A 13,169-nucleotide genomic window follows, 5' to 3' on the forward strand; every position below is an offset into this window, starting at 1 on the left:
CTTTCTTCCATTTCTTTATTTTGTGACATGTTTCTTTATCTCTGAATTTTGGCTGCTTCCCTGTGTTTGTTTCTATATATTAAGTAGAGCAGCTGTGTCTCCTGGAATTGGTAGAGTGGCCTTGTGCAGTGGGTGTCCTGTAGGGCCCAGTGGCTCAGCCTCCCCAGTCACCTGAGTTGAGCACTCTAGGTGCACCCCTGTGTGGGCTGTCTTGTGGTTGAGTCTTGATTGCTGTTGGCATCTTTGGGAGGAATTGATCTTCAGGCCAATTGGCTGTGAGGATTTGCTTCAACTACAGTGGGAGATCTGCTGTTCAGGGGACACCCCTATGGAGTAGGACTTGCTTCAGTGGGACTTCGGCGCTCACTGAGTCTGCCTCTTAAGTGTGTCGATTGTGGATGAGTAGAGTTGTAATCTTCTGTGGTCTGGGAGAAAGCTGCCCCGAGTTCCTGCTCCAATGTCAGATAATCCAGTACTTCCCCATATGTGTCTGGATCCCCCAGAGCCCTGGCCCGCTGCTGGGCACTGGAGCTCAGAGGAAGCAGGACCTTGTCAGTTTGTGCGCCGGTCCTAGTCTCCAGCAGCTCCCGTGTCCCACAACCACAATCCTCACTGGTTTTTACAGCCTGAAGTCACTGTGACTTCTTTTTCCAGCTCTGGGACCCTGGGCTAAGGGGTCTGGTGTGGGGCTGGGAACCCTTGCTCCTCACAGGCAGCCTCTGCAGAAACAGTCTCCCTCCCGATTAAGAAAATTGCACAGGTGGGTGTCGGGCCAGCCCTTTCTGCACCTCCACCCCCTACCAGTCTACCTGTGCTTGCTTCTTTCCCTCTCTAGTTGTAGGACTTCCATTCTGCCAGCTTTTGGGTTGTTCTGTATTTTAGTTGTAATTTTGATGTGGTTGTGGGAGGCGGCGAGTACCGCGTTTACCTGCGCCGACATCTTGGTTCTCTGGGTTCTTTCACAGTTTAGATATGATGCCAGGAAAGAGTAAGAAGGAAAACTTGAAACCGTTTTCGATGTCAGGTAAGCGCCCTTATCCCAACCTATCTTTATTCTCACGCAGCATCTGTGCAGCACTGGCTTATACACTTGTAAGACTGGAACAAAATTGCCAGAACAAAACAGGTCCAATTCAGAAAAAGAAATCCAGGCTTAACTTTGTAAGGTAATTTTTTTTTCAAAACAGGTTTCTTCAGTTTGAGTGGGAAAATGAATGATTAGTTGAATTCTAATTTTCTGTGTGTTCTTTACTGAGAGAGAAATTGAAGGAAGAAACATTGAAAAACATATACTTGGGGAAATATTGGATGACAAATACAAATAGATAATTGTTTTCTAGAAAAACATTAAACCACACAGACAACATTTTGAAGAAGTGGCTTTTTAAAAAAGCCATTATGCCTTCGCTCTTCAATTATTCTAAAAAGCAAAACAAAACAAACTTCAAGAAGCAAGATGAGCTCATTCCTGTCTTCTGACACCGAGTTTACTTTAAAAGGCAAACGTTTCTGTTATGCAGAAGTTCTGGGTCTAGTCTCCCTTTGATTTATAGATTGCTGGATTGGTCTTGGTACTTTTTTAACCCCATTTCCCTGAATTCTGCTGGCGGCTACTTAAACCCAACGGCAGCCAGCATTCTGCCATTTGAACTGACACCTCGTTTTACTTCATGTCAGTAGTGGCTCAGCCACAGGACTTCTCAAGGGGGCATGGTCTTTGAAGACAGAAATTGTGCCTTGTTTATTTCTGATTTCCCAATAATTCCTACAGCACATGCAATATAGTGGATGCTCAATACATTTTTTTTCTGAATAAATCCAATAAATACAACAAAGCTGATAGAGTAATTCACTTAAACCTGGGGAAGAGGGGAAGGGTCCCATGCTTTAGAGCAGTGCTAGTTGTCCATTGGGACTTTCTTTGAGGATGGAAAGGTTCTGCATCTGTATAGTGACTAATAGGTAACCATCCGCCACATGTGGCTATTGAACATTTGAAATGTAACTCGTGCAACTGAAGAATCACATGTTTTTATTATCAAGTTTTTATTTAAATAGCCACATGTGACTAGTGGCTACATAGTTTTTTAGGGTCCCGCTCTTACTGTCCTTCAGCCATGCCCATTCCCATGCCAGAGGTCATGTCCACAATAGTCCATGATTCCCCCTTAGAGACCATGCTTCAGATTCCAGATTCCAGAATTCCCTTTCTGAACAGTCTGTGCCCCTGCCAGGCCTGTGTGGCCTTTCCTTGGTGCTCCTCCTCAGGGCCGACCTTGCTGCTGGCGTACACACCCTATAGCAAAGGAGAATTCAGGGAGTACCCATTTCTGCAAGGGGTGGCTGGGTGGAGGCAGTGTGACCAGGGACTGCTGCTGAACTGTCCTTTACATATTTATGAGGTTCCTTCCTGTGCAGGAGGATGGAGCAGGGAGCTGAGAATGCGGCAGGCAAGGGTGCAGCTTTCCCTAAGCTGCCACGCTCCAGCATGTATATTTTGCATTTTAGTGATTTCTTTGCAAAACATAAGCAAGAAATAAAATCAGTTCTTAATACATCATAGGCAATATGATCCAATGACCATACATTCATTCATTCATTCACCAAATATTTACTGAGCACCTAATGTGCTATAGTCACTCTTGTTCTAGGCACAAGAGATGTAGCAGTGAACAAAACAAAGTTCTTGGCCTTCATGGGACTTACATGCTTGTGAGAAAGACAAACAGTGTGTGTGTGTGTGTAAGAAAATCAAAACATCCTGAAAGGATAGAGAGCAATAGAGGTATTTTTAAAAATTATACAGGGAACACATTTCTGAGGAAATTACTTTTGAAGAAAAATCTAAATGAAAGAATGAAGCAATGAAATATCTGGACAAAGAGTTTTTCAAGCAAGATGACAGCCAGGGCAATGGCCCTGAGATGGGGACATCTCTGCCATGTTCTAAGAGCAAGAAGGTCAGTCTGCTTGGAGTGTAGTAGAAGTTGATTGACATGAAGTAGGGGAGGTAACTAAAGGTCAGGTCACATGGAATTGTATAGAACTGTACTAAGGACTTAGCATTTATTCTAAGTTCGATGGGAGGTTATTCGAAGGTTGCAATCAGGGTTATGATATTTGCATTTAATAACAACCACTCCAGCTGCTTTTTGGAGAAGAGATGGTAGGGGTGCAAGAGTGGAAGCAAGGAGACAATTTTAGTGGCTCCTGTAGTAATTCAGGTGGGAAATGCAGGGAATTTGATCTGGGCTGTCAACAGTGACGTCTTCATGGCAATGCACGAGTTTAAAATGACACAATGAACTTCTTTCAGTCCTGTCAGGATGGCTCTGCAGCTGCATGCGTGACCTCATTTAGAAACAATGTCAAAAGTCTAAGTTTGAGATCTTTGTGACTGTGAGTCCAGGGTCAAAAGTATCTTCTACTTATCCCCCTGAAGATCCTAGAACTGGGCATGTGAGCCTCATGAAATTGGTGGTATCTCGATCTACATACCCCTGAGTTTCGTTGACATCAGCGGAGCATGGATTCACTGCATGAAAGCATCCAGTGACTCTAGTTGAAGCACTGCTGTTCCCAGTGCAAAGGCCCTATGGGTCTTTCTTGGTGTTGACATGAATCTCTCTCTCTCTCTTTTTTTTTACTTGTTCTATCATTTTTTAATTTATTTTATTTTTTTATTGATTAAGTTATTACATATGTGTCCTTATCCCCACGTTACCCCCTACGCCCCCCACTCATGCCCTCACCCCCTTGTTGTCCGTGTCCATTGGTTAGGCCTATATGCTTGCATATAAGTCCTTTGGTTGATCTCTCCCCCTTACCCTCACCCTCCCCTACCTTCCCTCCAAGGCCCGACAACGGTCCAATCGATGCCTCTCCGTCTCTGGATCTGTCCTTGTTCATCAGTTTATGTTGTTCATTATATGACATGAATCTCTTTTCATTTAACCACAGGTAAAGCTGTTTTCAAGAACTTGTCGTGTTTTCCTGCCCTGTAGCTTATTCCTCTCCCCATGCTTTCTGGTCAAGGAGGAAATTGAGGTGATATTTTGAGAAGGAAGGGGAGGATTGAGTTACTCCTGGCCCATATTTTTCCACTACAAAGTCAGTCTCCTCCAAACAGCCATCTTGCAGTAGCTTAGGAGAAAGAAAAACTTTCCCCTCTGTCTTTTCCAACTTTCCTATGAAAGACAAGTAAAACAGTACCAACGGGGGGGGGGGGGGGGGAGAGAAAAAGCAGTTTTTGTACATACATTTCTGTGCATTGTCTAAATATTTTGTTATATTTATTTATTTGTATTTTTTGAATTACTCATTGTGATGTGAAATTTCCCCCTTCCCACTTTCCTCCAAGGACATAATATTATTGCGGGCTCTCTACTAAAAGATAAAATTACTGCTACAAGTAGTGCGAAGTCACAGAGAGATCATATTTCAGATTGAATATTTTCTGAACAAAGAGGATGCTTTTTAAAGATTCTAGTAAATGTGACTTTTCAAGGGCCAGTGTAGGCAGTCTAGACACTAAAATTACCTAGCCCATCCGTGGATGGGAGGGGCCATGTCTCTTGAAACATACATAGGGTTATCTGCTGACAGTTGGAAAGAGCTTCTGGGGTCAAACTTCAGAAACATTAGTTTTCTTTCCTGTCCTATTACCTTGATTCTCAGTGACTTTCATACATGAAATATTATGTGAAAAATTTAAAAAGTTCTCTTAAATCTCATAGTTTTAGTGTTTCAAAGCACTCACATTTATTGCAATATAAAAGCATCTTGTAAATTGCAGAGTACTATGCAAAAAGAAAGTTGTTACGATTATTACTGCCTCATTTTTTTCTCTCATGAAATCTTTGGAAATGCAGTTGTTAATGCAAACCTCATCATATAAATAAAAAATCAGGACATGATCAGATTTTAGCTCCATGTCCTTTTAGTGAATGATTTGGGGATTACAGAAAGCTAGTTAAACATTCTTTGTGCCAACGCTCTTATAACTATACAACAGTTTTGATGATAGATCTATTTGTGAATAGAAGGATGCTGTGAAGCCAAGAGGGAAGTGACATAATCCAATTTGCATTTGCATGGGCACAGAGAATACATCATAGAAGGACAGAAAACTGGAGGTAGGAGAACCAGTTACTAACTAGTTGCAGCAGGTCAAGAGAGAGAAAATGGTGAGTCTGTAGATATTTGTATATAGAAAATTGGAGGTATTGAAAAAATATTTTGAAGACAAAATTCATAGCTCTTGTGATAGAGTGAGGGGATAAAAGGAGAGCTCTCTGAACATAATTGCATTAATGGTGGCACCATGTCCTACAAAACAAAGGAAGAGGTACCGAAGAGAAGGGATGAAGATAAGTTACATTTTGGATATATTGGGTTTTAGGTGTCTGAGGGACATATGAGAGGAGTCTAATAAGCAGTTGATATATGAGTCTGGCATATAGGACAAACAAATCTAGGGTGAGAATATAAATTTGGGAATTAGCATGTTGATGGTAAGTGAAGAAGTTTACATTATTAAATTGTCTGAGCAGGGGAGGGAGGGTGTCTTATCTTGTGAACCAGCTTAAGTAATGCACAAACTTTTTTTTGTTTGTATCTGTGTTCATCATTCTGGAGAGTGAGTACACTGCTTTTTTCAGATTTAAAACAAAAACAAAAAATTTGAGAACTACTGGTATAAAATGAGAAGAGAAGAGGGCCTGGGACCAAATACTGAAGCACCTACATCGTTAAAAAAATTAAAAATTAAAAGGGTATTTTGAAAGAGTGGCCAAATAGGTGAAAGGAAATCTAGAATCATATAAATCAAAGGGTAACAATGTTTCAAGGATGTGGGTGTTGCCAATGATGTCCGAGATTGCCAAAAGCTCAAATAAACGGAGAATGGAAAGGGCCCATTGGGATCATCTTCAAGGTAGTTATGATGACCTTGTCAGGAGCATTTTAATATGAACTGGTGGGAGCAGAAATCCTTACGTTGAGTGGTAAATGAGAGATGAAAAAGAAGATCCTCAAACTTTAAAATAAGAGTCTAGAGCTTAGCTAATTCCAAGATTAATACCCAGGATTCATTTTGTATTTTTGAAAATAGGTAAAACAATTTTCAGTCTTTCTTGTACTCATTTTTCTTTCATATTCTTAGAAATTCTGCCTATTTTATCATTATTTAGTGACATTCTGTTTCTTCTCTAAAAGAAAAGTCAGAGAAAAAATCAGCAAGCAAAACCTTGTCCTTAGGCCTACGTAGAAACCAAAAGCAGTAGAATTTGCATTGGCTCCTGAAACACAACTTACAGGTGTATATTTTCTTTCTTTTTCTTTTTAATTCTCACCTGAGGATATGATTATAGAGAAGAAAGGAGAGAGAGAAAAACATCAACCAGTTGCCTCCCATGCACACCCGGACCAAGGATCGATCCTGCAATCTAGGTGTGTGCCCTGACTGAGAATCGAACTGGCAAACTTTTGGTGCATGGTATGACACTCAACCAATTGAGCCACTCTAGACAAGCCAGATGTATATTTTCACAGCTACAAGTTAGCATTTAAACAATGGTTGAATTGAATGTCATTATATTGAGGGGATCACCTGGCTGGACAATGGCAAGAAAAGTTGTAACTTCTAGACTCAGAGTATGGGGCTTCCAGTCAGGAGTCCAGATTGTGTTTAAGTCACACCCAAACTAGTCATTTTAATTATCAGCCAAATGCTTTGAGAAGAGCATGCTGGTAAACCAAAGAATGAGTTGTTTAAATTTTTATTGTTAAAAAGATTGCTTTGGCATTATAGAGGCAAAAACATTGTTAAAGATAACTTTAAAAAAATAGAACTATTCAATAAGAGGGATGAGTATTATGCTGAAAATGTGGTTTGTTTTTCTTGATAACACAAAGCTTTAAAAAGACACTTTTTTCTATGAAGCCTGTTATGGCAGAAGTTAAAATTCTTCCCTCTTTCTCTCCATGTATTACCATCATAGTTCATGAAACACTTTGGTGTGCTTGTTCTTTTATATGCCTATTTCCCACTACTATATCTTAAGACTCTTGGGAGCAGGAAGTATATCATATTCATCTTTATATTAGCACAATAATTGGGACTTAATAATCCATTGAATGAATAAATTATTTTTATTATTTATCCCGATATACCTATCAGTCTCATTTTGAATTTCCATTTGTGCAATAGGAATTAGAATTTTCCTATTGTCTTATAGCTAGAGATGACTATTTTCCCCAGAATTCATTTGAAATATTATTAATAAGACAATGGAAAAGAAAATACCATGACTCATTTGAAATGCAAAATGGAAATAAACAGCAGCTAAATAACAGACATTAAATGTTGCACTTTTGTCAAGAAAAAACAAGAATGCTTTTTCTAAAATTTGAAACATTGATGAGTGAAATTGTATGGCATTAGAATATATTTTAGGCTAAAAGGAATCTGATGCAGATTAATAGTTATGTTCATTAAAAGAAAGAAGAGAACCATGAATTGGTAGAATCAGTTCTACTGACAGAAGGCTCCATAACTTCAAAGCTTGGACATGACATTTTACAAGAGTGATTGGAATGCATATGGCTGAGGAAGAGAATAAGGACAGTTTTCTTTGGTTGCTGTAGTTACACTTTTTATAGTTTCCTACCTCCTTGAGGATCACAAGTGGACCCCCTCAGGAAGGACTTTCTAGTACACTAAAACAAAACACAATTCAGCAAAGAAAATTACACATTACACCATTGGATAAATTTATTTGTCCAACTCTATCTTCAGTTATAATGAAAGGGGCAATGAGAATTTTCAAAGTGATTTAATCTAATTATAATTAGCATATCATAGCATCAGCATGAAAGGATGAAACCTCACTCCCACATTCTAAAAACCTTTAATATGGCAAGATGTACTTGGTTAACATTAAAAAACAAAATTTGGATAATATGTATTCAAAAATTCCTGTGGGATTTTAAAATATGAAATGGTGGTTTTAACATGATTAGGTAGGATCACCAAGTTATATATCTCTGCAGTACTTAAGAGATTTTACTAAAAAGTGTCAAGGAATAACAGTGGTCATTCATTTGTTTATTATGTCATCATAGATATATATTTGTTGGATGCCAGGCCCTGATATCATTCCTCTAGTGATAAAAAGCAGGGAGGTAATTTTAAAGATATATATTGGGTGTGTTTTTTCTATAGAAAACCATGTAAATATATATCTGCGTATTGGAATTTTGAGTAAACTTTTCTATCTATAACATCTGCCAGGAAATCTTACAAGAATAAGTTTGCTTGTGGAATTTCTTGCCCTTGTTCTTGGATGATATACTGTGGTGTCAGTAATATTTGCAGCTTCTGTATGAACAACTTTTCCTACAGAATTCTTATCAAAATCTGAGAGAATGACAAGATTTTTTCTCCCTGATCATCTAATCACAACAAAATTAAATTACTGTAATGAATTACCTAAAATAAACATGCTTATAAAAGAGCTGCCTCAAGGGGAGGGCTCAGCATGCACCTCTACTTTCACAACAAAATGAGTAGACTCCCTTTCTCTCAAACACCAACAGAGAAAACAAGAGATCATATTGGGAATTATTTTAAAAATTGAAGATTTAAATGTACTGTTATACTTGAGCTCATTTATCCTTCCATCTTTATATGCCTAGCCCTAACCTCACCTGACCTCCAGACTCAAAATCCAACTTCCTGCTCCATATATCCACTGGAAGTTTAATAGGCATTTCAAACGTAACATGTCCAAAACCTATGCTTGGTACCAGTCCCTTCCCGTAACTTTCTTTCCCATGGTTATCTCCCTTGTAACAACCTGCACCCCCATTCACCCACCAGCCCAGGCCAAATATCTAGGAATCATTCCTCGCTTCACAATTCCTTTACATGCAATCAATTTTTCAGAAGTCTTACTGGAGTTATTTTCAAAACATCCTGAATATGTCCACTTGTCAGCACCTCTACAGCTGCCACCGGAGTGATGGCCAAGACTTCCTAACTGATCTCCCTGCTTTTACCTTTGCTACTCTACTCTATTCTCCACTCAGCAAGTAATCTCTTAAAAATATAAATCACTAAATAAAACCCTCAAATGGCTTCCCACTACTATCTCCTTTCACAGCCTGCAATGCGGACCTTGCCTGTCTCCCAGGCCTCGATTCATTTTACTCTTCCCCTCATTCACTGTGTTCTAACCCTAATCCAACCAGAGGGCCTGCTGCTAAACATGCCAAGCTCACACCTCCTTAGGGTGGTTGGACCTGCTCTAATGCCCCAGATTTTCATGTTTGGCTGTGGCTTTGTAGGGGGGCTAGAAGGGGGGCAATTGTTGTTTGGTAGTCAAGTCAAATGTTACCTACATCAGATGTCTACCTAATCTAAATCTTAAGCTGGCAAGTATCTACCCATTACCCTAATGTTTTTCTTTCTTCTTAGCTCTTATCACAATCTAATATTTTCTTTTTCAGTTTTGTTTTGTTTTGTTTTTTGTTGTTGTTTTGTTTTTTTGGTCTAATTCTCCCAACTAGAAAATATCTTCCATGGAAATAGGCATTTAGTCTGTCATGTCAACTACAGTATCCATAGCAGGCGAAATAGTGTTGGCCCATTGTAAACACTAGGTAATATTTGTAGAATGAATGAATGAATAAATTCAGTCCTAGAAGTTTTAAGCAAGTATATTTAAAATTTCTCAATTAACAAGACTGTACTAAAAGGCTGTGCATTTGTGGAATAATTGTTAATGTTTCAACTGCAAAGGGCCTAAAAAATCCAGGTGACAGTATTTCAGTAATCAAAATATGTTGTACTAGGTCTGGGAAATGGGTTTTTAAATATCATAATACCCAAAATCAAGCCTTTTGAGGTTGTTAGTTGAGATACATACTTTAAAATAAAAAAATCTGAAGATGGTAAAAAAGGCTAACAAGGGAGCAGATGTGTAGAGCAAGCATGTCAAACTCGCGGCCTGTGGCCCGCGTGTGGCCCACAACGAATATTTTTGCAGCCCACCCAATATAATGGTATGTAAGAAACATTTTAATAAAAATTTTGTAAATTGATTTTTACAATATCCTGTTATACATAATTATTAATAATGAACTCCAACATTTGCTAATGACTGATTATTATAACCATGTTGCATGCATTTCCCTTATGCGCCTTACACACAGGTGCACCATTCCTCTTCACTAATACTAGCAGCGAATATTTTAGCAGCCGATTGCCATGTCATTAGTCTTGTACTGACTTGTTTGATGTGCACAACAGAAAATATTTCACTTTCGGAGAACAAGAAAAATAGGTTTATTTGCGTTATGCTTATTAATCTGTGCAGTTATTCAGTGTCTGGTAAGTTAACGTTCAAGAAAAAAATACTAATTTTTATTAAAATGTTCTACTATTTTATGTTAATGATTACTCATTCCTTTCAGCCCTTTGTATTCAGCATGTCTCTATTGAAATGAACCCTCATTTCTATGAAAATTGAAGCTTTTGGGTTTTTTGCGGCCCACATAAACTTAAACCTTGTTTATTTGGCCTGTGTTAGCCTCTGAGTTTGACATGCTTGGTGTAGAGCGAATGGAGTGAGAGCCGTTCAGAGTTCTGATGGTGAGTGAGAGCCAGGGAAGTGGAAACTCACCAGGTGAGAAGAGCAGCCTTTAAGAGCATCCTGCCCGGCTGAGGTGGCTCAGTGGTTGAGCATCGACCTATGAACCAGGAGGTCATGATTCAATTCCGGGTCAGGGCACATGCCCAGGGTGTGGGCTCAATCCCCAGATTGGGGCATGCAGGAGGCAGCAGATCAATGATTCTCTCTCATCATCAATGTTTCTATCTCTCTCTCTCGCTCTCCATCTCCCTTCCTCTCTGAAAGCAATATATATATAGCTATATATATATTTTAAGAGCATCTTTACCTAGGCTGACCTGAACTAAGTTGAGTTGAGATTGCAATAAAGGGTTAGGGGGAAGTTAAGAATTATTCTTATATAATAATGTCCTGTAAACACAGTATTTTTAAAAATAGTTTTGAAAGCTTTGAGGCTTAGATTACTAAATTTATCAAGACTTTGTTCGCTGATTTCGTTTGCTGAGGGGACCACTAAAATACTTTTTAAAGGCCCTCTCACTTTTTATCATATAGGTAACTGTCACAGAAGCAGAGTAGATAATACTCATTGGGAGTATGGAAAACAAAGCCTCCAAAAGCAATACACACAGCATATAAAATTTGCAAAAAGAGATGAGATCCTGACAAACTCTAGAAAAGGTTACAAAACAGTAGATGTAACCTTGACTCATAAGAGTTAATACCAAATTTAGAGTTAAAGACACACACAATTGATCCTAATTATCATGGCAATATGGCAAATGTTAGCCCTGGGATGCTTCTTCTCATCACCCAGCAGACAGAATGTAATGTGTGAATTTGGAATAGAAACTCATTTCATATTCACACAACATAATTATGAGGTAAATTTTCTGGAAAAACAATGAATGTAATAGATTCCAAAGTCAAGTGGAAGTGATTTTTAAATTATTTGCTATTTTAGGTTATTCAAAATAACCAAACATTGATTTTATAGCTATATCATCACATATTTGAAATGAATGAAAGAATAAATGAGTTTATATACAGTGAAACATTAGACTGGAGTAGTAATTGGCTGCAGATAGAAAGGTGGAGTAGTTTGAAATATAAGCTCTCATCACTAGTATAACTTTATGCTTGAAAATTTATAAATGTTATATAGACAACATATACATATATAAAATCAAATGAGTTTCAGGCTAGAATGCACCTGATAGGTTATCTAGTCCATTCTTTCATCATTATGGACTTAAGTATTCAGTTTTACCATTAAAAATGTATTCAAACATGTGGTTAAAATTATTGTGTGAAGTATTACTATGGAACCTTAACCCAGAGAGTTTCTGGGTTTTACTCAAGGTCACAGTATTGGTTTAGGGTGGAACTGGCATAGCTCTTCATTCCTAGGGTAGTAGTCTCCTAAGAAAAGCACATCACTATATCCATGATTAGATCATTCAAACCAATTTAGTTAGAACTATTGAATAGATTATTTCTCCATCAGGTAATTATTTTTATTATTCAAATTCCTTTTTCATTGTCTTTTAAAGCACCTGTATGGGAAAAAAAGCAAGAAGTTTGCACCATTTTTTTCAACACTATATTTACAATAATTTAATAAAAACTCTAATATTTAAAGGGAGTATTCTTAAGTTCCAGGCCTATCTTATTTTCTGGCCCACATAATTGTGGAAAAACTTGTATGCTTAATAAAGTTATACTGTAAGTTCAGCATCCTCAAATTAAAGAAACATGTTTTAACTATGCTACAGGAATTTGTTACTTTTTCATAGATTTTTTTTGAGCAAAAAGTTGGTCTTTATTTCTTTTATGAACTCTGGGTCTCAGAAGCGACAGTTGACACCTGATTTCCCTTTGGCAGATGACTAGATAAAGTCGACATTAACAACATGCAGAAAATGCCAAATACAGGGAAACGACAAATGTGTCAGATGATTGGATATTGAGTACAGCTGAAGGTGAGCAGAAATTATCTTTCCATCTTAGTTTGCAAAATACGTTAAAAGTGCTTTTTGCCTTTGCAAAAATACTTGACAAAGCACAGCTTTAAAATGAAGATAGTGGTTTTTAGATATGTTCTGTAAAAATATATACATTTGATAGTCACAAAACAGTTTGAATCAGTATGTGTTTAATAGTAAGTGGGAGATATGTAAGCCCAACATTTGGGGAAAAACAAAATGATAATCAGACGATGAGTTTCTTCCACTAGGTTGAGCAATCATAATCAAGCCTGAGAACGATTCAGGTGTGGGCTCATCACCAACCCTCCTTGACCTTACTTGTCACCAAGGGAGCTTGTCGACAGAAAAGGGCGGATGAACATGAACCCAGCATCATGCCACCTGCAAAAGCGTACTGGCTATTGCCTCTGCACTCATTTTTCCTTTTCTTTAATGAGGATATCTTAATAGCTGTTTCTTAATTTCAAAAATAATGAAAAGCCAATGCAAATAATTCAAAAATTACAGAAAAGCACAAAGGAAAAATGAAAGTTTAAAAAACAAAAAA

This window comes from Myotis lucifugus, unplaced genomic scaffold (assembly GCF_000147115.1).
Source record: "Myotis lucifugus unplaced genomic scaffold, Myoluc2.0 scaffold_0, whole genome shotgun sequence".
In the NCBI taxonomy this organism is placed as follows: Eukaryota; Metazoa; Chordata; class Mammalia; order Chiroptera; family Vespertilionidae; genus Myotis; species Myotis lucifugus.